Raw genomic sequence first — 27,598 nt, 5'->3', positions numbered from 1 at the left:
TTAGCATGAACACAAGGTACATATATAATAATTATTTCTGATTAATGACAGAAAGAGTCCTTCAAAAAAACATTCTAACAACATAGGAGAAAAGATGCTTTCTAACTGCACCCCCTCCCACACACACACCTGCACACAAGGTATCACAAACTTATTGGCGACTATGGAAAGCATTCACAAACTCATTGGCAATTAATTTTTTGCCAAACAAAATGTGAAAGGAAACAGTTATTTGTAAAATTATGCCACAATAAATATTCCATACATGAGAAAGTAAGTAATCAATAAAATTAGAAAAGTGAGAAACAGCAACAATAAAATCCTTAACTTTCTCAAGAAATCCTTCTTTTTTGCACTGCTATTCTCATCATGTACACAACCATCTGTTTCACTTAAAACAATACCTGACAACTGCATAACCTCAGCATTGTACAACATCAACACTGCATGCCAGCCAAAATAGATATTTGGTAAATGCATACCTCAGTTAGCATGTAAACATTTTTGGCAGCATCATGGGTTCCCACATAACTATTTCAGCAACAAGCTACCTTACCTTTACTGATGCTTTTCTGAGACTTCTACCATGATACTTTTCCATAAATTTTTGGTGTGCAAAATCAGAGAGTACCAGAGAAAATTAGAAATAAAATGCATCCAAGTCAAACAAAAAACAAAACAAACAAAACAAAACAAAAACAAAAAAAAACTTAAAATTTTTTATTTATTATTTTAATACTACACATGCCATTTAATCACAAAAATTATTTTGATTTAAAAAAAGTGAACAGCATTTTTTAGATTTGTGGATCATGCAGACACTGAGGAAAATGATGGATAAATCTCAGATAGCCATAAAGATTCGAAAACCGGATTCATTCCATGAAATTAAATACGAACATGCAAAGTGTGTATCTGACATTTGACAACTGGACATATAAACATTTCGGGAAAGTTAAGAGAAATTTTTAGCAGGTCACTACATTCGGAAAACTTCGGGAATGAGCACAATTAACTGTAAGCCAATTTTAAAACCGTTCCAAAGTTAAGGCAGTCACTAAAATGGACCCTTAAAATAAGTAAGAAAACTCAACCAGATCAGGCAAAAACAAAAATTACAAAATATATCAGTCAAAGAGAAATGAAACAGTGGGACAAGTGTTAAAAGCAACTGTAAAATCCTGAAAATAAATTAATCATTTAATAACTAGATTTCATCAAGATTACATAATAAACAGCAAACAAATAGAATGTCAATACCAATCAGCAGTTAACAGAAATCTTTTTTAACATGGTTTAAAGAATACACTGGTTGAAGAGGGAAAACTTGACCCATATATTGTATAATTTACACAGTGAAATCTGATCTAATGATGTCTAGAAAACCAATTCCAAAAGTTTTTCTATGTCTAAGAAGCTACAAGTAAGTTTGGTCTACAAATTTCAGGAAAAAAAATCAACTAATAGTGAATGTTCAAATCCTGTTATCACATGCTCAATAATCTGGGAAATTAACAACAATCTTATGTACTCCATTGAGCCAACCTTATGACGCTTATTTGAAGTACAGATTTTATCAAAAATAAAAAACTGCAATTTTTAATAGTTCAGATTCACAATACTTATTCAGAAAAAGATGCACCTGAAATTTATTTTTTGATTCCAAATGAATGTTCTGCTTTTTGAATTAATGTTAAAATTTGCGTGGTTCACATCAGGATTACCATACAATAAAACAGACTTTTATAAATCTGAATAACTTATTCTCTTCCAATAAAATTTTAAAGAAAAAATGTTAAAAATTTAAACTGTGATAAACAATCATTTTTCAATTAGCCTAGTACTGAAGTACATCTTTTGGAGGTTTTCGTATTATATTTCTTACAGGATCAGCAACCTGAACATTCTGTGCTCAGTTATGAGTTTAAATTATGAGTTTGCTCAGGTGCAGTTTTATCTCAAACATAGCTAGTTCTTGAATTCCTTTTAGTCTCTAAAAATGAAATTGAGGGTTTAGTTCCTCTAATACCAACCAGATTTTAACTAGACAATTTATGATCAGAATGAATGCCACTGAGATCAGCCATGCAAACCACCATTATGGATGGCCAAAATCCTGAAAGCACAGAGAATGCATTTCCATTATAAATATTTCAGTTTGTTTATACAGGGACAGGTGGAAACAAAAATATCCCTATTTTAATGTAAAATTAGGCAAACTTTCTTCCATCAAATTTGAGAATGTTATTTAACTTTATATTACAACTAGTATTTTATTACAGTAATGCAGATGATATTTGACAGTGATAGCAAGATGCAAAATATTAACCTGGGGGAGGGGAAGAGAGATCAGTCTAAAAATATTTTTCTTAGAAATTTATCTTGTTAAATTTTTTTTTTAAAATTGTTTTACAGGTGATTGAATCTCCATGAGCACAGAACAGCAGACTTTAAATGCTGACAACATTCTGTTACTCCATGTTTTCCTGAGACTGCTATATTATTAAGCCTCCCAAAGGACTTAAACTTTCTAATATTACTGACATTTTCATTTACCCAAACTCAGTAGGGAGGAGAAGGTTTACATAAACAAATGAACTGAAATGACTGAAACCAAGTTAGTAATTTCAAATAAGAACATGAGAAATAAAAACATGCAATTATAATCTACTATGTGATACCATTAAAAACTCCTTAATCAAAACAAATCCAATATGGTTTTCTTATATTTCAGAAGGTGCATTACAGTCCCAATGATTTTCAGTGTAGAATTTAAAACCAATGAATGAAATAAAAATTTTGCCAGACACAGAATAATGCAGAAAGAAAAAAAAAGCCCAATGCTTGATGTTTGGTTTGAGTAAAAAACAATTTCACTGAGTCAAAATGCAAGTATTACCAGTTATGTACATGAAGCATTGCACAGCTCATTTCCCAAGAGTGTTACTGTCTCCCAATCACATAAGAATCATTTGCCACTCTGTATAGCAGCTTTTAAAATGACCTTTATCATTATAAAGATTATATTTCAAAGAAATGCTTCTTTTGGGGGGGGGGGGTAATGCCAACCTATTTACTACTTTAATTTTCTCTAAATACCGCTAAAGATTTTATATATTTTTATAAAAATATATAAAATCTTTAGCAGAATCTGAATGACAGTGTAACAGAAAAATAACTAAAAATGGAAACTGAAAATAGATTAAATTTAGAAAAACACTTAAATTAGAAAATTATATCAAAAATATCTAGATGAATGCTTAATAATAATAAAAATATCTAGATGCTGCATGCTGCAGTCCAATTAACAAATTTCACTTAGTCTGATAGCTGTTTTCAGACATAAGCAACTTAAAAAAAAAAAAAAAACATTAGCTCACACAACTACTATTAAATTATATTCAAGGCAAAAAGGAATACAGTGATACTGTACAAATATACAGAATATTATCTATACCTGATATTACCATTTCCAGATTCCATAATATATGGACAGGACCAGCACTGTGCTTTCTGCTACAAGGTGCAATCTCTGCTTCTCATGAATTCTGTCATATTGATTGCACTGGTTCTGGCTCTAGTCCTGCCTATGGAATAAACAGTTTATTAATTTCTTCAAGAAAGTTCTCTAAATTTTTACTTTCTTTTTCCAAATATATGGCTTCAGGAAATCAAATTTGAGGCAGCAGTTTCTACTTAAGTCATTACTAGATATATCTTATGAAAGCATACATTAAGAAAGAATATTAACTAAATCACATTTTTAAGTTTCCATTCAAATTTCGATACCACTTTACAAAAACTTATTTATAAAGAAACTTTAAGATACTGTCGTACTAATACTGTTACAAGATTTTTGAAAAAAATTCTGTCTAATTCCAGCACACCTTTCAAATTATTATTGACAGCATTTATTGCTACACCATCTCAACTCGCTTTTCGTACAATCATCTGCTTACAAATGGTTTAATATGCAGTTAATTATTTGCTTTGATCCAATGAATATCTGCTGTCAGGGGTTTAAAAGCTAAGCAAAGAACAGTAATAAAGTTTTGCTGCAAAACAAAGCAATGAAGATTCTTGAAAAAGCATACAGAGATCAAGCATCAGTATAGATGATTTTGTAATGAATGCAAAAATGTTGACGATGAACCTAGGTATTGTTGCCGTTTACAGTCTCAAATGGAAGAGAAAATCATAACAATTTGAAAATTATTACTGAAAAACCATCATCTGCCTCTATGAATGATAGCTAATGAGATTAGAACAGGTTAAGACATTATTCACAAAACTGTCAAGAAAGACCTTTGAAAAAAAAATTTATTCTTGTTTCATACCTCACACTGTGACTAAGTGCAGAAAAAAGATTGAATTTCTGCCCACATCCTCAAATGGAATTCAAGTTCATCACATAAGACACATTATGCAAAGGTAAAATAAAAACAGTGAGTCAGTACTAACAACTGTTTTTCTGTGGCTTGATGAGTTACAATTTGAATAAGAAAAATCCGGAATTTGTTACATAAAGCAAGCTCATATGAAAATATGTGCAGTACGAGTATGAAGATATGCAATTCACTATTACTACAATATAACGGCCTTTTTATACAAGCCCCCTGAATTATTATTTTATCTTCAATATTTTTAGGTAATGCCGCCCAGACGGGAAAGTGGTTAGTGACTCTAACTGCCATACCAAAGGGCCCCGGTTTGAATACCAAATAAGGCAAGGATGTATAATGTCTGTCCCTTTATAGGAAGCAACAGTGGTCCACTTATTAGGTGCTTCCATAATAAAGTGACCACCGCTTCTGGCTTTAGTAGCAGCCAATGCTTATAAACAGCTATAACCTGCAAATGGAACAAAAACAAAAAAATTTTAGGTAAAATTGTAGGCTTTGTTTGTAATGCTATATTCTTTAAAAAATCCAATTATCTGTCTTATTTCATTCTGAAAAACTATGATCAGCTAACCTATTAAGAACCTCCAAAACATGGCCATTGATCTTTGTTACAATTTCCTGTTTTTTAAGGCCTAAGTGTACCTAATAATCATGTTTTATAACACATTAAATTATATATTATGCTGTGCAACTAGTGAAACAAGATGGTCATCTTCAGTGCTATACAATAACTTGATTAAAACATTAATTTTTAGTTCAAAATAATCTGTTTTGATAACAGTTTAAAAAAAAGCAACTAGATGCAGCTAAATGCTCCACAGTGCACTACAAAGTCCAAGATTCAAAATCATTGGGACTCTGACAATTCTGGATTTTAGATCATCAGTTTAAATCCAGTAAGATGACATGTAAACTGCGCAAAAAAAGAAAGAAATGAAAAGACAAAAAGGGAACAGTTCTATATCTCACGTTCTGCTGGACCAATTGCTGAAATTCAACTTGCGTTTTTCATGTCTCGAAAGCTCGACTTAGGATATGTATTAGATTTACATATAGCTTTGTTCGAAGATATATTCTGACACAAAATCAGACTTTCCCTGAAATGACATGCCAATTTTTTTTCCATATTTTGATTCTATGACTAAATTATACCAAACTGCTAAGTTTTGTAAAAATTGTATGAGTATTTTTTTAAAGAATTAGCTCTCAAAATTTTAGCTCCTCAATGTTAATTGAATTTGATATATATTTATTCATATCTCTTTTTTAGTTAAACTTACTTGAATCCTTCTTCCAGAATTTGAAATTTAGGTTCATTTCAAATAAAATTCATCCATTTTTATGATTTATTTTTAAAATTTGTACTTTTAAATAATTTTTATAAATTTTTCAAAAAAATTTTTTAATTATAACCTATAAAAGTTTTCATCTCATCTTAAAGTAGATGTGTTTCTAAGCATACAAAAAATTAGAGTTTTTTATTCAAAATTTCCAAAGATATACATGAATTTACATATTTTTGAATTTTGTCATATTTGTTATGTTTTTGAATATTTGTTATGTTTTTGTTATATTTGTTATGTTTGTCATGTTTTTGAAATTTGTCATATTTGTTAAGAGCGATAATAATGCCAAATGCGTTTTACGCACTTTGTTAAAAATTATTTGAAAGAATGAAAGATGACTTTTTTTCTGCTCATTTACAATGAAAAAAAGGAAAGGAAAATAGGTTGCTATAAATTAAGAAATTCACTAAGTGAATTATTCTTGGTGTAAACTGAAAAAAAGTGGCAAGATAAATTTTTGAATTTCTCCGTAAATTTAGCACCAAATTTTAAAAAATTTACAATTTACAAAATTTAATATTTAGGCATAATTTGAGTCATAGAATCGAAATATGGACACAAATCGATATGTCATTTAAAAAAGTCTGATTTTGTGTCAAAATACCTATATTAAAACAACGTTATATATAAATCTAATATACATCCTAAGTCGTGCTTTTAAGACATAGAAAACACAATACGAATTTTACCAATTGCCCTAGCACAACAGAAGATATAGAACTGCCCCCCCTTTTTTTTTTTTTTTTTTTTTTTTTTTTTTTGCGCAATGTGCACTGCTCAAAAAAAAAAAAAATGGGACAGTTCTATATCTCCTGTTCTACTAGGCCGATTGACAAAATTCAAATTGCGTTCTTCATGTCTCGAAAGCGCGACTTAGGATATATATTAGATTTATATATAGCACTATTCTAACATAGGTATTTTGACACAAAATCGGACTTTTTCTGAAATAACATACCAATTTTTTTACATATTTCGATTCTACAACTCAAATTACGCCTAAATATGAAATTTTGTAAAATTTGGAGCGAAATTTACGGAGAAATTTTCACAAATTTATGTTGGCACTTTTTTTTTTCAGTTTGCGCCAAGAATAGTTCACTTGGCGAACTCTTAATATATGGCAACCTAGTTTCCTTTCCCTTAAGAGGAAAAAAAGTCACAATCGTTCCTTTTTTCCAAATAATATTCTTTATATTATATTTTTAATTGTAACTTATTATTTTAAATATTTTTTTCTTTTTCGAATTTCATTTTAATTGTTTAAGTTGCATGCTTTTTTTTTTTTTTTTTTTTTTTTTTCGAATAACTGTTTTAAAAATTTCTATTTACCTATTCGAACTGCGTAAATAAAGGTGCAGCGTTTATTTTTTTTCAAATAGTTTTATTTATATACATTTTTTTGTCATAGTTATTATTTTAGGTAATTTTTAAATTTTTAGACTTTTATCTTAATTGTTTATGTTGTATTGTCTCTTCAGATAATTGTTTTAAAATTTTCTATTTATTCCTTCAAACTGAGCATTTTAAATATATTTATTAATATAAATTTTCCAGAATTTGATTTTATTTATTTGAATTGCGTTTCTTTCGGAAGATTTCTTTGTAACCCAGACTACGATGCGTTTGAAAACTGCATATATTAAAAGAGAAAATACAGTAAAGCACAGTTAACATGCCTTTCAATGTTCCGTTCAGAAAAGATATATATAAATAAAAGAGATGTATAACCGACATTTTAACTTAGGATACTTGCATACACTGCTTTAAACAGTTTTATCACTGTGCCCATTGCTTTACACAATTTTATCCTACATTTGGTTTCTTAAAATTTTTATCGTATTATAGTCAAATATTTTATTTTTGAAATCGCAAGAATCAAATATCATAAGATTAAAAGGTTTTAAATTAAAAAAAAAAATACTAATACTAAATTTTACGCAGAAATTTATTTTTTCTTCAGGCATTCTACTTTATTCTTGCTCTTTTTCTTTAGGCATTCTGCAAGTATATTAAAAAGCATCCAACTTTTTGAAATATCTTGATATTTCTGACAATCATTTTAAATAAAGCTATCGCCTTCCATTTCATAAAGGCCCACAAACAGTCGAGTGGTAAAGTCGCTGAACACTGGTAGTTCACTCTGGGGTTCGAATCTCGGTAAACGGGCTGGTTGCATGGGCGTTTTCGTGGATTTTCTCATAAGTACCGTGTATGACAGCTAGTTTCCCTTAGAGAGTTCTTCACGAAGCATTTCGTCAGAGCCTTTATCAGTCTTTAGAGGCTAAACATTTTGAAGGTATGAGATGTAAGGAAAGACTGTTTCATCAAGAGGTTTTGATTTATTTTATTATGACAAAGCACACTAGGGCTATCTGCCTCAGGGAAGGGATGCCTTCGTGGAGGACTTTCTAAGGGAAACTGGCTTGCATACACGTTACACACAGGGAAAAACCACGAAAACGCCCATGCAGCCAGCCCGTTCGCGGGAATCGAACCTCGGACCGAACTACCAGTGTTCAGCGACTTTACCACTCAGCCGCTGTTTCATCAGGAGGTAAAAAAAACGCCTTTAGGTGACATCCACATACAATACTGGATAAACTCCTGAATCTTCAAATAATTCGACTGAGAAAATCATGGGATTCTCCATTTATGATACGATATGATGTTCTATAACGTAATTTAAATTTATACAACCATATAGTCTAAAACCAGTCGCTCTTCACTTTAATCTGCAATGATATCGTTTTTGTCTTTTCTGCTAACACAAGCTCAATTGATGGTATTTGCTGGTGTACACGTCCAAGTGTTTTCTCTTTGAACGACTAAATTCTTTGAAGCATCCTGAAAGTATATTCAAATGCGTCCAATTTTTTAAACATCTTGGTATGTCTGACAGCCAAATTTCCCTGCAAATTTTTGCTTACTTTTCTCCCTAATTTTCTTCTTTCCTTCTACAGTTATTTTCAGTGCTTACACAAGAAAATTAAGATTTTTCGATTGCTAGACTTCCATAAATTTTGCATTCTTGTCGATTTTTTAAAATATCAATTACATGAATTGTGTTTCAGCTGAAGAAACAGCTTTTCATTTTCTAGTCATTTTAACTATAAATAAAGTTTAAAGCGAAGTCCAAAGGATAAATATTTTAATTAAAAGATTTTTGCTAAATAACAAAGAAATAAAACAGTCCAGCAGGGTTTATTCTGTACCACCGAGTGACCCGATTCCTATATCGGCTGAAACAATCTAAATCATACTAAAGATCATGTTTTTTTATACAATCTATAATGTGAGAGAAAAATTAGCTTCTTAAAACATTCTTTCTAAGAGGATTAATATAAAATATTATATTTACATATATATTTTTAAAGCTGGGACTTGAACCAAACTGTCAAAGTTTTAAAGTTTAATTTACACGGTATTTATAATTAAAGTTTCAATTTGAAATGGACATAAAAGGAAAACTACCGTACCAAATGTTATCAAACTTGGGAATTGTGTAGAGGAGTTTATGAAAATTTATTTTCCGCGTTAAAAAAAAAAAAAAAAAAGTTCAAAAACTCACCACCAGGGGGAAAATGGCACTGTATACAATATTGTTAAATGAAATAAGACACGAAAACATTTGTTTAAAATGAGTTTAATATTTTCCGAAACGTGTTACAAAGCATGTTCAATGTAGCGTCCAGGATTTTCCGAAAGCAAGTTAAATCCTGTTACTGCATTCTCAACAGCAGCTCTTAGCATATCAGGAGGAATGTTACGGACATGTCAGTGTATCACATATTTCATTTCTGCGAAATTGTTTAGATTATCACCATAAACAGTGCTTTTGAGAGCCCCATAGCCAAAAGTCACAGAGGTTGAGGTCTGGTGGAAAGAGGGGAAGTGTTGGCCTATAAGACGTTCATTCGTGAAATGTTGCCTAAGTAATTGTGCGACACACATCAGGTGGAGCCCAGCCCTGCATAAAAATTGTAGTATCTAAAATGCCACGTTACTGTAGTTCATGTATCACGGAACATTTTAACATTGACTCTAAGTGCGCTGCAATCACAGTGGTCCAGCTGTCAACTGCTCTTCAGAGAAAAATGGTTCAGTTATAAAACTAGCTGTAATTCAATACTAAACGGTGTGAAATGACTGCTATGCAATCGAATGCAGTAGGAGAATGCAATGGAACTAGATAGATAACATGAGGGATTTCTTTGGCCCAAATCGATTAAAATCATTTTGAATCTGTATCTTCATGTTTTAGTGCCGAATTCAGGCTTCAAAAATTACAAATTAGCGATCTGTAAGAAAACGATTTCCAGATTGTACGCACTTGTGCGAGTGATTTGCGATCTCACATTTTCTAATCGCTAATTCATGGTTTTCACGGACAAATTTCTCACTTGCACGGATGGCGCACTCGACTTTTATCGAATTTAACACTTTTAAATGGTAATTTGCCTACTTCAAAGTTTCTTAAGGGTATACAACATATTAAACCCGTGTAACAAAAGGTTAAGTTAGATTCTGACCCATATTTCGTTTAGCAATATTGCATACAGCGCCATTTCCCCCCTGTTGGTGAGGTTTTGAACTTCCTTTATTTTGCTGAAAATAAATTCCCATGACCTCCTTTACACGATTACCAAGTTTGATAACATTTGATCCAGTAGTTTTCCTTTTATGGCCGTTTCAATGTGGAACTTTAATTATAAACACTCTGTATATTATTAAATTTTAATTTGAAGCTATGCGTTATATGTATACCATGTTTAAATTTTTTGCTTTTATGGAAAAATAAAGAATCAAAGCAAATATACTTAGGATAATGGACCAAAACTGAAAAAACTTCCCCTCCCTCCGAACATAAAATATTGAAACTTCGACCTTGATTTATTGGGTTATCGAAATATTAATTTGACTTATCTTCTAAGTCCTAGTTCCGACAACAATTCCGTCAAAAATTCCGAATTACTTGAGCTGAAGTAAAAGATTTAGCATATGTTCACTGTATGTTAATAAAGTAATCAGAGTGTAATAAAAATAGATTATAGAATTTACACTGATGCAACTTTTTGTCTGACTGCACAACATGTAATGGAAGAGAAGGCTTGTAGAGATCTGTTTTTGACATGCCTCTAAAAGTAGATGTCATACTCCTTTTGTCTCTTCAATGTCAAAAAACTTTCCTTTGAGAGGCAACTTTAGTTTTTGGGAAAGAGAAAAAATCACAAGAAGACAAATTTGAAGAACATGCAGGACGATTGAGTACACATACTTATTTTCGGAACACAAGCGGTTCTCCAACTGGTTATTGAATAATGAAAAGATGCAATGTCATGCAATACAAAACATTTGGAATATGTTTTCTGACTGAAAACGTAAGATTAAAAGTCATCTGCTTAATTCACAGCCATTTACAAGTCAACTACTCGGGTAATCGTTTTGATCCTGAGCTTGCAAGACAAACCTAATATCACTGGATTTAAACACTTCTTTAATCTTCCGAGAATGTTCCTTCTTTAGCTCATATTCCAAGAATATTAAGTGAATACAATTATTGCCAAAGAAATTGAATATTCATTTGCACTATGGCTTGGTAGTTTACTAACGAGTTAACAAAACTTAAATTCTGCTTTTTATGTCTAAGAATACAACAATATTTTAAATATTTACAAATAAAATATTAAATTGGAGATTTAATTGGAGCCTCGCCAGTTGCCTAGCATTTGAAGATTGTTAAATACTAATTGTTTGTTGCGAAGTCTAACCCAGGCTGCATGGTTGGTTTTCGTAGTTTTCAAGGTTCTCTTTACAAAGGCTCTCTATGAAAGCATCTTAAATAGCTCCCATGTTCTTTCTATGTTCAAATAACCAACTAACCTAGTTTAAGCGCGATTTCCAAGTGAAGTTACTAGCAAACCCGAATACTCATTAAAAATCATGTAGCTTGCCAATCGGGAGTAACATGAAAGATACGGCGCCAATAATTGAATTGCTGTTACGGTATGCTGTTTCTAAACTTAGATGGTCATTCCTTAATTAAATAGCCCACCAGTGGCCGAGTGGTAAAGATGCTGAACACTGGTAGTTCGGTCCGAGGCTCGAATCCCGCGAACAGGCTGGCCGCATGGGTATTTTCGTGGTTTTCCCCATGTGTAACGTGTATACGAGCCAGTTTCCCTTAAAAAAATCCTCCACGAAGGCATCCCTCCCTTTAGGCAGAGAGCCCTCGTGTGCTTTGCCATAATTAAATAATCCAATCCAATCCTTAATTAAATATAATTGATTTGTAACTTCTACTAGAACTGACGGTAAGAATTGAAGTGCAAATAAATAATATCGTGTGCAATCTTGATTAATATAAAATTAAAAATATTTGCACAGAAAAATATTTGCATTCAGACAGAAAGTTTTTTGAAATATTTACTATTACTTAATAAGAAGGATTTATTAATAACCGTAATAATTACTTATTATATAACTGATGATTAGGATTCAGATCTTGACAATTACATTCTAAATTAGAAATTTAAGGATATAATGAAAATACGCTACACGCAAAAATACATTTTAGGATAAAAAATGAGTTGATTTTTTATGTTTTAAAACTTCTTAAATTCATTTAATAAACATCATATCCTCATTGTTAATTGAATCCAGAATGTTGGGTGTCGTTTATATAATTATTCTTACTTATTCTTATTTAGACAATTCGATTTAAGCAAAGTAAAGTAGCAGACGATAAAACGAAGGTAAAAATTTACTCTTACAAAAATTTACTCTTATTTAAAAAGAAAAAAAAAAAAAGATAGAGAGAAATTTATAAAAAGAAAGTTAAAAATTTGAATAATATCATCTAAAATTTTAAAAAAATAGCTTTCCATATAGTATTAATAAATATTTATTAAGCAATATTGAGGGAAAAAATGTTATATAATTAATTCTCCGTAAAACTTTACTTGAAATTTAAGGTTAAAAATAGCTGTGGCAATTCACTGTAACAAAAATCCATAGACCACATTTGGCGTTATTATCGCTCAAAAAAAAAAAAAAAAAAAAAACATGCCAAATTTCAAAATGTAAAAATATGTAAATTCGTGTATATCTTAGAAAATTTTGAATAAAAAAAGTCTAATTTTTTGCGGTTATGCTTAAAAATACACCTATTTTTAGATGATGGTAAATATTTTATAGGTTATAATTCAAAATATTTTTCGAAAAATTTATAAAAATTATTTAAAAATAAAAATTTAAAAAATAAAAAACAAAAAATGGGTAAATTCTATTTGGAATGAACCTAAATTTCGAAATGTGAGAGAAAAAATCAAAAAAGTTTAATAAAAAAAGAGATATTAATAAATATTTGCCAAATTCAATTAACATTGAGGAGCTAAAATTTTGAAAGCTAATATTTTAAAAACTACTTGTACGATTTTTACAAAACCTTGTATTCTAGCATAATTTAAGTCGTAGAATCGAAATATGTAAAAAAATTGGTATGTTATTTCAGAAAAAGTCCGATTTTGTGTCAAAATACCTATGTTAGAATAGTGCTATATATAAATCTAATATATATCCTAAGTGACGCTTTCGAGACGTGAAAAACGCAGTTTGAATTTTGTCAATTGGCCCAGTAGAACGGGAGATATAGCACTGTCCCTTTTTTTTTTTTTTTTTTTTTTTTCGCAATGTACATATACCAATATTGGGGCTTCAATTATTTTTCAGTTCACATAAAAAAATATGCTAATCTCCTGCAACCATTCAAGGGCCAAAAGAGAGATCCTGACTAACATCTTCCATCCTGACTAACATTGGTCATGGTACAAATCCTTAGCCAACAGGTATCTGAACGTTACATGCATGAATCTTAGTAAAGCCAGAGAAAAATCGCATTTACAGCATACCTGCTTCTTTTTATTATGTGTTATATTCTCTATTCCTAGACTTTGTAGGAAAGCAATTTTTTATTATTATTTCATTCATTTACTTTTAACTTCTCCCCCCCCATAGGTTTGGCTAACAGATCATAATGGAAAATGCGAGTCTGGATTTTGGATTGTATGTGATATGATGACCAGACATAATGCTTCTATTTTTTTAAACAAACAACATAAAATAATAGATATGCTCTTAATACAATGAATATGTTATATATTTAGATGCAGTTTTTATTTTTCTTAATAAAACAGAAATGTTATAAACAATTCATGTGATATAGTAAATTTTTGTATTAATACAAGATCAAAAGTTCTTACAACTTGAAACCTGAAGTTTTACAGACTTTAGAATTTTGCGGATTTCAAATCAAAAATGAAAAATTATTAGATTTAGGCTAAAACAAAAAAGAAAGAGAAAATAAATTAAAATAAAATAAAAAAGCTATTAAAAACATATTTTTTTTAATTTGATATAGAAAGATATTTCTATAATTTAAAATAGAAGAGAGAACTATTTTAAATAATAGTAAATTAATAATTTAAAATAGAAGAGAGAACTATTTTAAATTATTTTTACAAATTTTATTCAAAAACTATACTTTTTTAATATGCTATTTCTTTTTAATATAAAATTATGCATACTACATTTTTTATAATAAAAAGAAAACAGGATTTTATGCCTATAGAAATTATAGCACTTATGTATTATCACAGCCATCTTTTTAGAAATCACAAAATTTTTAGAATATAAAAAATCTGGCAACCATAAGTAATCTTCATGCAACCATGCTCATAATAATTTTCTACTCTAACAACTCCATCATTTTTTTTTTTCATTCTTTTTATGGTATTTCAAGTTCCAGTGCTTTTTAGGGACAAATCATGATATTTTTTGCTTTCATTTCAATTCTGAAAATATTGTTTGTGGATTTTACTAGCAATAGAAGAAAATGCATTAAAATTTTTGTACATGGCATAAACAGCGCTAAAGATTACAGAAGGATTCTTTGAAGAAAGGTAAGTTTTAATTCTTTTAATAAATCATATAATCCTTATGTAATGATTAAAACTTATATATTTTTGAAGATTTTTCATTATGTTGATAATGCTTGCCAACTTACAATAAATATCGACAGTTTGTGAATGGGTACTTACATATTATCTCAATCATCTTGGTACAGTTTGGCAAATATCATATTATTGCGAAAAGTATGGCAAATTTGTATTGAAAAATTCTGGGCTAAATCGCAGAATAGGCTGCATCAGTCAATGCTGTGTTTACTTCTCTTATGCTTGGACACGGCTTTTTATGACGTAATATTGGTTACGCCTCTTCTTAAAAACAAGTTATAAGTATGCTATAGCTTCATATTTAAAGAAAACTTAAACGAAGTTTTAACTGAGTTGAAATGGTATGTTTATAATGTTCTGCGCGAGATTTTTTTAATTATAAATCTACTTTTGTGTGGTGTGTGGTAGTGTTAGCATTTAACGAAACAAATTATCTCTGACAAATGTATTATTAAGATACCAAACGATTAAAAACGATCATTACCAAATGATTGAAAATATTGAATGCATGAGTTAAAAATTATAACCGTAACTTCTGAAAATACAGAAAAGAATTCTTTTGCTTAAAGAATGTTTTGATTATTGATGAGTGTGACAAAATCGGTGCTTACTGCAGAATGGATGAGTATCTGAATCTGGATTTTTTTTAATCAGTTGGAGCGAAGAGGCAAAAAGAGCGTTATTGAGTGGTGTATGGAGAAAAGTTTGATTGCAATATCGTATAAGTGCCCAATTTGTGGAACAAATATGAAACTAGTAGAGAAACGGTTTTGAGACGTATAGACGATTTTGAGTGGTGCGCAATGCCGAGTTTGTGCAACTCTGAGATTTTTTTAAGTGAAAATTGATCGATGTGCACATGGGCAAAGCCAATGCTGTACGCGATGCCGAGTTTGTGCAATTCTGGGGTGTTTTTTTAAGTGAAAATAGATCGATGTGCACACGGGCAAAGCCAGTGTGGTGCGCAATGCCGAGTTTTTGCAATTCTGGGATGTTTTAAGTGAAAATTGATCGATGTGCACATGGGCAAAGCCAATGCTGTGCGCGATGCCGAGTTTGTGCAATTCTGGGATGTTTTTTAAGTGAAAATTGATCGATGTGCACATGGGCAAAGCCAATGCTGTGCACGATGCCGAGTTTGTGCAATTCTGGGATGTTTTTTAAGTGAAAATAGATCGATGTGCACGTGGGCAAAGCCAGTGTGGTGCGCAATGCCGAGTTTGTGCAATTCTGGGAATTTTTAAGTGAAAATAGATCGATGTGTACATGGGCAAAGCCAATGTGGTGCGCAATGCCGAGGTTGTGCAATTGTGGGATGTTTTTTGAAGTGAAAATAGATCGATGTACACATGGGCAAGCCAATGTGGTGCGCAATGCCGAGTTTGTGCAATTCTGGGATGTTTTTTGAAGTGAAAATTGATCGATGTGCACATGGGCATAGCCAATGCTGTGCGCGATGCCGAGTATGTGCAATTCTGGGATGTTTTTTAAGTGAAAATAGATCGATGTGCACGTGGGCAAAGCCAATTTGGTGCGCAATGTCGAGTTTGTGCAATTCTGGGATGTTTTTTGAAGTGAAAATAGATCGATGTGCACATGGGCAAAGCCAATGTGGTGCGCAATGCCGAGTTTGTGCAATTCTGGGATGTTTTTCTAAGTGAAAATAGATCGATGTGCACATGGGCAAAGCCAGTGTGGTGCGCAGTGCCGAGTTTGTGCAATTCTGGGATTTTTTTATTGAAAATAGATTGATGTGTACATGGGCAAAGCCATTTAGAAATAATGAAAATTGTCTAATTATTGGTATGTAAGGAATTATGTCGATATGTAGCAAGAAGGTAATTTGTAAAAATGATAAAATTGAAATGTTCCACAATATGAATTTAAATTTCAAAAAATATTTTATTTATATAAATAAAAATAATTAATAAAAATAATAATAATAATTTAATAAAAATCTTTGAAAGTATTGAAGCTCTGCAAGTATTAGAGACTGCGACGTTGTTTATCGTTTTAATAATTGGTAGAATTTGCTCACTGTATCATGGTAATTTTAAATATAAACAATTTATTATACTTATTATCAGTAACGCCTAAGCTTAAATGTTATAAACGTAAATTAAAAGTAAAGAATCTGATATTTATTTACAATAATAAACAATTTATTATTGTTATTTTTAAGAGAAAATAGAAAGTACATGTAGTGTAAATGCGAGACTACATTGTGACGTCATAAGCTTAGTCCCACCCATTTATGGATGTCACACAGCTCCTCCTACTAAACTTTGTTGATGCAGCCTATTCTGCGCTTTTACCAAATTCTGTATTATCACAACCATATTGGTACAGTTTGGTCAATTTTATGGAAGGAAAAACAACTAATTACTTTTACTGCAAAAAAATTCTGTATTGTATATGTATACATTATTACATATACATTTTACATTCCAACTATATATTTGTTTCAAAAAACAAGCAGTAAACCTAATTACAAATAGATTCTTATTTTTGTTAGGTGGAAATTTTGCAGCAATTGCTTTGATAAAGAATTTGAACCACTGTTCCATTAGAGATTTTGCACCAAATATTGTATTTGCCCACACAAATTTCATCTCTTTTTCTTTAATTATAGGAAAAACCAACAAGCACAAATTTTAAAAATGAGTTTAAGACAAAATATAATCATAATTTTCATATAAAACCCATTGGAACTTGTAATACCCCAAAAAAGAACACATACAAAACTGGTGATAACAAGAACTTCATACAGGGTTCGTACACACTTCTGTACATGGAAATTAGGGACTTTTAAGGACCATTAATGAAAAAAATTAAGGACCTATCAGCAGAGGAAATTTAATAAACAAAAGCAATTATCTATACCCGAACTTCACTTTTGTAATACCATTCTATGAATAAAATAAATTTCTAACAAATCTAAGTAAAATACATTATTAGTAAACAGAATCTAATATATATATGTAATTTATGATATTGATTCTATTATTACGATATTAAGATAAATATCGTAACATAGGATACAAAATAATATACACATGAAAAGTTATAAAACATATATGTTTCGTAGCAACAACTAACAATAAAATATTTATACGTCTTTCTAATTTTAAAATTTTCCAAATATCTTAGCTAATTTACATCCTACTTTTTTTAGCATCTTTTCGAAGTTTATTTGTTTCAGTAAACAAATCAATGCTCCTACGAGTTTCTGCTTCATTCCCTAAACTATTAACGCCATTGTGGCAGAATTTACGTAGCGTATTCAGAAACTAATACCATTTCATTCTAGCGCTGTCGCAGCACTGTGGTAGGTGCCTGCGCATGCGCACTAGTCTTTCTTATTCACTGACTTTCAATTGTCGCCATTTTGGTTGCTCTATGTTGTGTTTTCAGTTTGCTGTGCACATTCAAAATGTTTAAGGCAATTAGTTCTCCCGTTGACTGTGAGATTCGTGCCATGATTAAATTTTTGAATGCGAGGAATGTTAAACTGGCCAAAATTTATCGTCAAGTGACAGAAGTTTACGGTGAATACGTGATAAGTGATGGAATGGTGAGAAAGTGGGTAAGAATATTTAATGCAGGTCGAACAAATGTCCACGCCGAGGCTCGGAGTGGTCGGATTTCTGTTGTCACCGATGATTTGGTAAGGAAAGTTGATGAAGCAATTCATAAGAACAGACGCTTCAAAATGACAACTCTATCAGAGGAATTTTCACAAATTTCACGTACTTTTCGTTCGAAATTGTGTCTGACCGCTTGAATTATTGCAAACTGTGTTCCTGATGGGTTCCAAAAATGCTCACTGATGTTCACAAAACAAAACGACTTGGTAGTGCCCTGACATTTCTCACGCGGTACAGTGATGAGGGAGAAAACTTTTTAAACCAAATTGTGACAGGTGATGAAACTTGGATGTGTCATTTCACACCAGAATCGAAACAACAATCGATGGAGTGGAGACACACTCATTCTCCAAAAAAACAAAAATTCAAAGTGACAGTGTCATCACAAAAAATCATGTGCACTGTCTTCTGGGATAGAAAAGGCGTTTTGCTTACTGAATTTCTTCCCAGAGGTGAAACCATTAATGCGGCACGATATTGTGAGACTTTAACAAAACTAAGGCGTGCCATTCAAAACAAACAAAGAGGAATGCTCAGTAAAGGAATTGTGTTGCTCCATGACAATGCTCGGCCCCATACTGCTGGTGTCACTCAATCATTAATTCGACAGTTTCATTGGGAGCAGTTCAATCACCCGCCGTCCAGCCCGGACTTGGCGCCGTCCGACTATCACTTGTTCCTGCACATGAAGCGCGAGCTTGGTGGCAAGCGCTTTGGATCTGACAATGACATGAAAAAGGCTGTGGAGTCGTGATTATCGAAACTGGCGGGAAGTTTCTTTGACGACGGTATACAAAAACTGGTCACCCGCTACGACAAGTGTTTGATCATTGGCAGAAACTATGTTGAAAAATAGTTTAAGACATGTATTTTCATGTAAAAATAAAACTGGATTCGAAAAAATTGTTTTACTAATTTTTTTTTCAAACGGGTACTTAGTTTCCGAATACGCCTCGTAAATACACTGAGCAACAAAATTTAAAGATTGGGGATTAGATATTAGCAATTTTTTTAGAATTTAAGAGAGACACTGGGCAGAAGCCACAGAGGACCAATTCAGGACCCATATGTATGGTACAGTGAGATATATAGGACAAATTTTTTAATTTGTCAGTTTTCAATTTCTTAATTAATAGAAAAATTTCTTTCTACAGATGCCTGTCCATTTGCAATACTAGAACCACTTCTGCAATTTTCTCCCTTGTGGCTAGTGAAAAAGGTAAGAAAATAAAGTGAAGAGAAAGCCTTTTTAAGTTTAAAAGTAGAAAATTCAAATAACTTTGTTTTCAGTGTTCTTACAAAAATTCTTCCCCCCCCCCAAAAAAAAAAAGAAATTCATTACAAATTTCCTATAAAACCCATTTATTATGTGTTTAATGCCATGAAGATTTTTTTTAGTCGCATTTTTCTATAAATCTTATTTTTAAAATTTCTATAAATCTGCCTTAAGGCACAAGGTCTAAAAGTTATCCCACTGTTTAACAGCAAAATGCCAAAGGATAAAAAATTCAGAAAAGAAAAATGTAATGTGAATTTTTAACAGAAAACTGACAAACACTTGATTATTCTGATACAACTACATAGGGGAAAAAACTTATGAAAATATATAAAGGAAGAGTTATGAAATTAATTTTTTAATAATAAAGTAGCTTTTTTGGTAAGAAGTATTTCGGAAACTGCATTATACAGCATTTGTTATCTTACCGTATTTGACGGCATATAAGACGCACTTTTTTTTCTAAATTTGGTCTCAAAAAAGTTACCTGTGTCTTATACGTGAAAGGCACAGGTTAACTTTCAATACTGAATGCTATTTTTAGCCCGGATAAAGTTCTAGACACACATAACTTTTTCTACATCTGCCATAATTATTTTGCGCATGTGTGAAATATCTGTTGCCAAAAAGTGCCAAAGCTCAAAGCTGATGTCGAAGTCAGTCACTTTACATCTATGGAGCCTTTCCTTCTCTACATAGACTTTCTTTGACTCGGCCGACACGCGTGTCGGTATCGGTGCTACTCTGTATAAACGTGTTTGTATTGGTGCTTAAAACTATTTGTTTTAAAAAATACCCAGGAAAATATGACTACAGGAAACAAAAGATTAAGCTATGCAATTCAGTATAAACTAGGAGTGTTAAACTAAGCCAAAGTGCATGGAAACAGAGCGGCAGCAAGGCCTTACGGTCCACCACCTACCGAAAAAATTATACTGAAAACTGCTAAAAATCAAAAACATACCTTCAATGCCCATCTTGGCCTGAACTTGAAAATGCCGTAAAAATGTCGGTGATAGATAAGAGGAAATCTGGGATAAGTGTTTCAACCAAATTGATAATCAATGAGGCCAAAGGATTTGCAGAAAAACATGGGAATCAGAACTTTTCAGGGTCTGAGGGCTGGTGCTATAGGTTCATGAAAAGGCAAGGCTTATCAGTGCGCACAAAAGCAACTACAGTCAAAAGTCGTTAATTCGGACACCCATAATCCGGAATGATCTATAATCCGAACCTCAAAGCTAAAAACTTTCTGTGCATGCGCCGCGTTGACACATGCGCATAGGCGTTTACGCGTGCGCATTAGACCTTTTTACGACTGCGCATATGCGTGTGCGCAAGCGCAGAATATGTTTTCGTGTGCGCGTTTTATGTATAGCGGATGGTATAAGCTAAAATTATCTAATTATCTATTTCAGTTAATGTTGATGATTGCGTTGTTCCCTAATTTTCAAATTGGATCTGGCTTATTACTTTTTTCAGACTGTAACAGCAATACTATAAAAGTAAACTTGAACTTTCGATTATGTCAAATAGAATTTCCGATTCTGGAGCTCCCAAAGGATCGTACGAAACGAAAGTATGTTTTGATGTCCATCAAACAAAAAGTGGATTTGCTGTAAAAAATAGATAAAGACATGAAGAATGTGACAGAGAGGTTAGTGAAAACGAAAAAATTTCGATTGACAAGTTAGTCAGTATTCTCGGCACAGCAATTAACGGGACTTGAACAGCGGAACTTTGTAACTGAACAAGAAATTATGTCTGTTTATAGAATTAAAGAGAAAGTATTATCACATAAAACGAAGCAACTTAAACAACTTACATAGAAAGAAATGTTTAATAAAGTAAACAAATAAATATTAAGCTTTTTTTTTTTTTTTGTAAATTTTGATACCCTTTAGATCATAATTGTTCTTTTTTTTTCATAAATTATGGTATCATATTTTTAATTTTAGAATTTCTGCATGCCATCTTACGAGATTTAAACTAATGATCTATAATCCGGAAAAATCGATAATCCGGAATTGCCGAAGTCCCGGCGAGTCCGGATTAACGACTTTTGACTGTATTGCGCAGAAAATGCCAGCAGATTATGAAGAAAAAATACTAGCATTTCATAGGTTTGTTATAAATGCATGCAAAAAAACTTCTTTTGAGCTCAGTCAAATAGGTTAAGTCCTTTAAGAAGTGCAGAATCAGTAATACTCTTGACATAACAGAAGATGATGCATTATTCGAAGAAGGTGATACTAGCGATGACGGAAACAGTAGTGATGACGATATTCTCGTTTTCGATGATGATAATAGTGAAAAGGATTTTCATGGTTTTGAATGTGATTAAAGTCTAATTTCATGATAGGCAACGTTTTCCTTGAATCTGTGTTTTTTTGTTGTTTCTGCTTTATTTTGTATTATGTTTGAATGCTTGCCGTTCATTCATTTATTCATTATTGAAATTTACATATCATGTTCAAAACAGCTTGCCGTTTGTTAATTTTCCTTAATAAATATGTACTCGGTAATTGCATTCAATGATTGTTCATTTGGCTTTTACGAAATGTGAGAACTAAAAGAAAACACATTTTAAGTTATTGTAATACCTCGCTATCGCGGGGACTATTGAAACTTTTTTGTTGCGTGTGGTCTTCTAAATAAGAGTGCATCTTATATGCTGTCAAATACGGTATTTATATTTCAGAATCAAAATATTTTTAAGAAGACAAATGGAAAGCAACGCCTTTTTAAAATCTGAAATGAGAAAATTAAAAATGTTTTGCTTTAATGCTATTTCTTAACTGCAAGTTTAATAGATTGCCATTATTTTAATGATATTTATAAGTGTATATATTAAAATTAAATAAAAATATTTTATATTTGTAAAATAAAAATATTTTATATTTGTAAAAAAAGAAATTGAAAAATTCAATTCCTGGATCATTTTTAATTCCTGGATTAAAAATTTTATACACAAATTGATCTTGAAATCACTAAAATGTTGATGAATTGCTAAATTTAGCACCAAATAATAAAAGAAGTCATACGTCAAAAAGTAAAAGTTGGTTTGGTGTAATATTTTATGAAAAAAAGAAACTCTTAAAAATCTTCAAAAATCATCCGTAAAGCTTCTTCACTTAATCAACTGGGTTCTTTTGAACACTTTCACATCATTAATAATTTTTCTTGCTTACTTAATGATATTAATTTTCCAGTCTCGCTCTTCCAAATGCTTTCAAATTTCTAATACCTTTATGTTTCATTACTATTTTACTCAATACATTCATGTTACATTCTTTTCTTTACAAAATCGTTTCACTCCTCCCACAAATAAAATTTCCTTTCCCTGTCATGAAAAATCTAAATAATGCAATAAAAATTGTTATTCTTGAATTATACTTTTTACAGAAACATATGGTAGTGAAGGGTTAGTTTCAAATATATATTATTTTGTTATTAGAAACAATTTTAAAAAGTGCATCAAGACAAGCAAATGTATAAATTATTGACCTCTATAATGGGCTGTTCAAGCCACCATAGAGATAAAAATTCTGTAACATTTTATTGACCACGCCTCTATCTTAAAATACTTAGGTTAATGTTTATCGCACTAAACTGGTGAATTATGTTTAATTTAGAAGTAAAATATTCTTAAAGTTTTTCTCAAAAACTACATTTTTCACTCTTCATATATCGAAAATGTTGCTGATATGAAATTCCGGACGTTGAAAAATCTCCGAAGAGAAATCGGAGGAATATGCAGAAGGAGGAGCACCAAGCAGGGCGAAGCAAGGCAAGACATCCTGAAAAGTCCCTATAATGTGATGCCATCTATCAAAGCTAGATTTAACTAAATCAGTCATGTAACTAGATAATATTATGTACTCTGTCTTGAAAGTCGCGATGTGTAATTTTCAAGATAATATGTTAAATTGTGTCAGGTTTTTCTCATAAAATGTAACTTTCTAAATATCTGTTAAAAATGTATAAATTTTCATTTCACTTTTCATTAACTTTAACTTTTTTTTCCTCTTTCATTCCTTCTCTTTCTCGTTTCTGTTGTAGCTACATGGTAATAGAGAAATTTTTGGTGTCCATTTTTCTGAATGCATTAATAAAGTTCTAGTTTAAAAAGGCAATTTTAAAACGGTTACTTTATTTCTGTTAGGCCCAGCAGTGGCTGAGCGGTAAAGTCACTGAACACTGGCAGTTTGGTCCAAATTTTGAATCCCGCGAATGGACAGTCTGCATGGGTGTTTCCCCCATGTGTAAAACGTATACGAGCCAGTTTTCCTTAGAAAGTCCTCCACGAAGGTATCCCTCCCATTAGGCAGATAGCCCTCTGGCTTTGCTGTAATTACATAAACCAAACCTACTTCTGGCTGCACGCCATGAGGTACGAATTTCCATGCCAGAATACTATCCCATATTAATAAATATGCGATGCCTAACCTGTAATTTTATAGGGTGTAAATAGCATTTTAGATAAAAAAAAGTAGTTCCAGTGTGGCGAGAAGTAGGGCGAATCACTCTACTTCCAGACAGGGAAAGGAAATTTCCTTAGTGGGAGGAGCGAAACGGCTTTATACGGGAATGAATGTAGTGTGATGTGTTGAGCAAAGTAGTAATGAAATGTGAAAGTATTAGAAATTTAAAACCATTGGGAAGAGCGAGACTCATCGTCGGCTTAATGTCATTTTGGCTAACTGTCCATGTCGGCTAAGTGTCCTTGTTGGTCGGCTAAATGTCCTGTCGGCTAACTGTCCTTGTCAGCTAAATGTCCTGTCGGCTAACTGTCCTTGTCAGCTAAACGTCCTGTCGGCTAAGTGTCCGTGTCGGCTAAATGTCCTGTCGGTTAAGTGTCCATGTCGGGCTAAGTGTCCCTGTCGGCTAAATATCTTGTCGGCTAACTGGTGTCGGTTAAGTGTCTGCGACTGACAAATCCTCTCTATATTTTTCATTCCTATGGTTTCAAGAATAATTGTTATGTGCATGGTTATTAGAGTCTGGCATATTCTGAAGCTTAGGCAAATTCTACTAAGAAGGTTGCAACAATACGTAAATACTTGGAAATGTTTTAAAAGAAAGCTGCGAAAAATGGCAATTTGCACCTAATAAAAATTTTTACCTTTTCATGTGTAAGAAACCACAAATTGTGCCAAGGTAGGTAGGTGTGTTAATACAAAAAAAAAAAAAAAATTAAATTTTATACTTTTCAAATGCCAAAATTTTTACCATACATTTTTGAAACTTTAACCCTATAAGTGTTATGGACGTAAATTTCCGTATAGAAGGATGTTTCTCCAATTCATTACACATGAAAATTTTTGCCAGATTCTAATGTATTCCATTTCAGGTTGGATGTACATTGAAAGAAAAAGAGTCAAGGTACAATGTTAAAGGGTTGTTTTAAAATTATAATCAAGAAAATACTATATATTCATTTTGGAACACTTTTATAAATTTAAGGAAAAAACTCATAACGCTAAGAGGGTTAAAATGCTCCAATCTGAGGTTCTTCTCTCCCCCTCCTTCAACAAAAATAGAGATTCTTGATCAGTAATCCCCTTTTGTTGTTCTAAATTCACTTTTCACTATTACTCACAGGAAATTGGAAAATTTATTAAGAATTTGCTAGTCTGTTATGAAGAAAAAGTATTTTTTCAATTCTAATCATAATAAAAGTTAAGGCCTGCCAGCGGCCATGCAGTAAATTTGCTGGAAACTGGTAGTTCCAACATGGAATCGATTCCAGGTGAACGAGCTGGCTGCATGAGAGTTTTCATGGTTTTCCCTGTGCAAAACGTGTAGAGACATTAGAGTTTTTTTTTTTTTTTTTTTTTTTTTTTTTTTTTTTTTAAAGCAGGCAAGATGAAAAAGTAGCAACGCCTTTGCCGGAAATCGAACCACGGACCTCTGGAATACCGGCCCAGTGTGCAGACCACCACACCACGAAGGCACGCTAAGTAAGCAAGAGAAATACCTTATACATGTACATAAACCAATTTGTCTTGGAAAGTCCACCATGAGAGCATACATTGCCTTAGGTCTGAGGCATATAGTCCTTGCATACTTTATCATAGTTAAATAAACCAAACCATAATAAAAGTTAAAACTTTGCTGCAGTCATCATGCTCAATTAAAACAGCACAAAATTATTCTTCAGTTAGGAGTTTCACAGTTTTTGGCAATATTTTTAAATATAACAGAATACAGTAGCTTGCTTTGGTACTGAATGAGGAAAATATCAGCAAATAATGCAGAAAATATAGCTAACAGTCATCAAAGTCATCACGGGTACCATGATTGAATCACAGTTTTACAGCATATTTACACAGCACTACAGTTTAATTCAGTCTTCACACTAAAGTGCCCCCCCTTTCTTCTTCCTAACCAACAAACAGTGGAAAACTTCTTCTACAACCAACTTTTCTTTTTGCTCTGACAGCATTTGGTATGTATTTCCAATTTTTAGTTTGAATCTTTTTAGGTTTTACAGGTTTATCGATTGTAAATTTCCCTTTTGACATTTTTGAAGCAACACAGATCTCAGCCATTAACAGATTTCAGGTTAGGAAATTTTCAAGTCATGTACTGCATCAATTTAAATTAATGTTGAATAATTTAAATAAGATCAAAAATGCATGTATATCTGTACAGAATAGAAATCACCCCATTACACATAACAGTATATTAATTAACCATATTAATATTACAATATCACACTAATACTTATATAATGTGAATAATTGTATAGCATATTTTGAGAAATTTAGTAATCAGTAAAATATAGTATACCTTTTACTTGTCTATAATCTATTTCTGAAGTTAAACACTTCACTATGGCAAGAAGTAATTTTCTTTTAATGCAGAAAGATCTACAGACATAAAATATTCAGTATGTAAAATGAGTAAAAATAAACACTTATGGAAAATATTTATATATCATAAATTCTCTAATTAAAGATTAAAAATAACTATCAATTAAATAACTCAGAATATTAAATAAAATTTTTTACTATGATAAAAATTACCAACGAAAATTAATACACACTAAGATTAAATGAGATTTAAAATTTGAAAACTTGGATGTTTTTCTGTTAAATCACTAGGATGATCAAAAAATGATGACAAGTAGTAGCACAAATAATCGACAAACATGATATTACAGCACAATCACAAAATTTTTGCTTTTATTTTGTATAACTCCAATCTTCGCAAAGCCAGTTTAGTTTTTGTAGAAATAGATATCAATTAACTGCTATTTTCTTTTTTTTCTTTTTTTTTTTTTCTTGTATTTTAATAATAATAATGATGATGATTTGATGCTACTTTCTACAGAAGAATACGCTATGGAAAATTTTTATGTTACAGGACTGGTTATTCTGGTCCACATACTCAAAACATTGAATGACTGCAGAGTTCAGCAAAACGGCAATAAAAAAATAATTAAATTAAAAATACAGATAATGCTACAGATAGTGGTTTGATATTTATTTAACCAAATTTACACGGCACTCCCAAGAAAATTATTCAAAGAAAATTATTATTTTGTTACTATTTTAATATCATTACGGATTTTTGACCACTGAAATCATTGGTGTGAGTTCTAATGAATTTGTTTGTCAGATAATCTCTTAACTTAAACTCATTTAATTTTTATATCAAACTAAATAACGAGCAACTGTTCCTCCTAACTTTAGCCGGAATGATTCACATAAGTTTGGTGGAATCTCCACCAAGTTTCATGGTGCAAGTACCAAAATTTATTACCTGGAATACATTGGAACTACAAACATTAAGTAAAGCATCAAAATATTACAAAGCCTGTCAAATTTCTAATGCACAAAACTTTAAGTACTTGAAATGAAAAAAACATGAAACTGCTTATTGGTTGAAGTGAAAAATACTTCAT

This window comes from Stegodyphus dumicola, chromosome 8, assembly GCF_044657685.1.
Source record: "Stegodyphus dumicola isolate Sdum_Otavi_A_Nest chromosome 8, ASM4465768v1".
NCBI lineage: Eukaryota > Metazoa > Arthropoda > Arachnida > Araneae > Eresidae > Stegodyphus > Stegodyphus dumicola.
Note: the sequence above shows the minus strand (reverse complement) of the source record.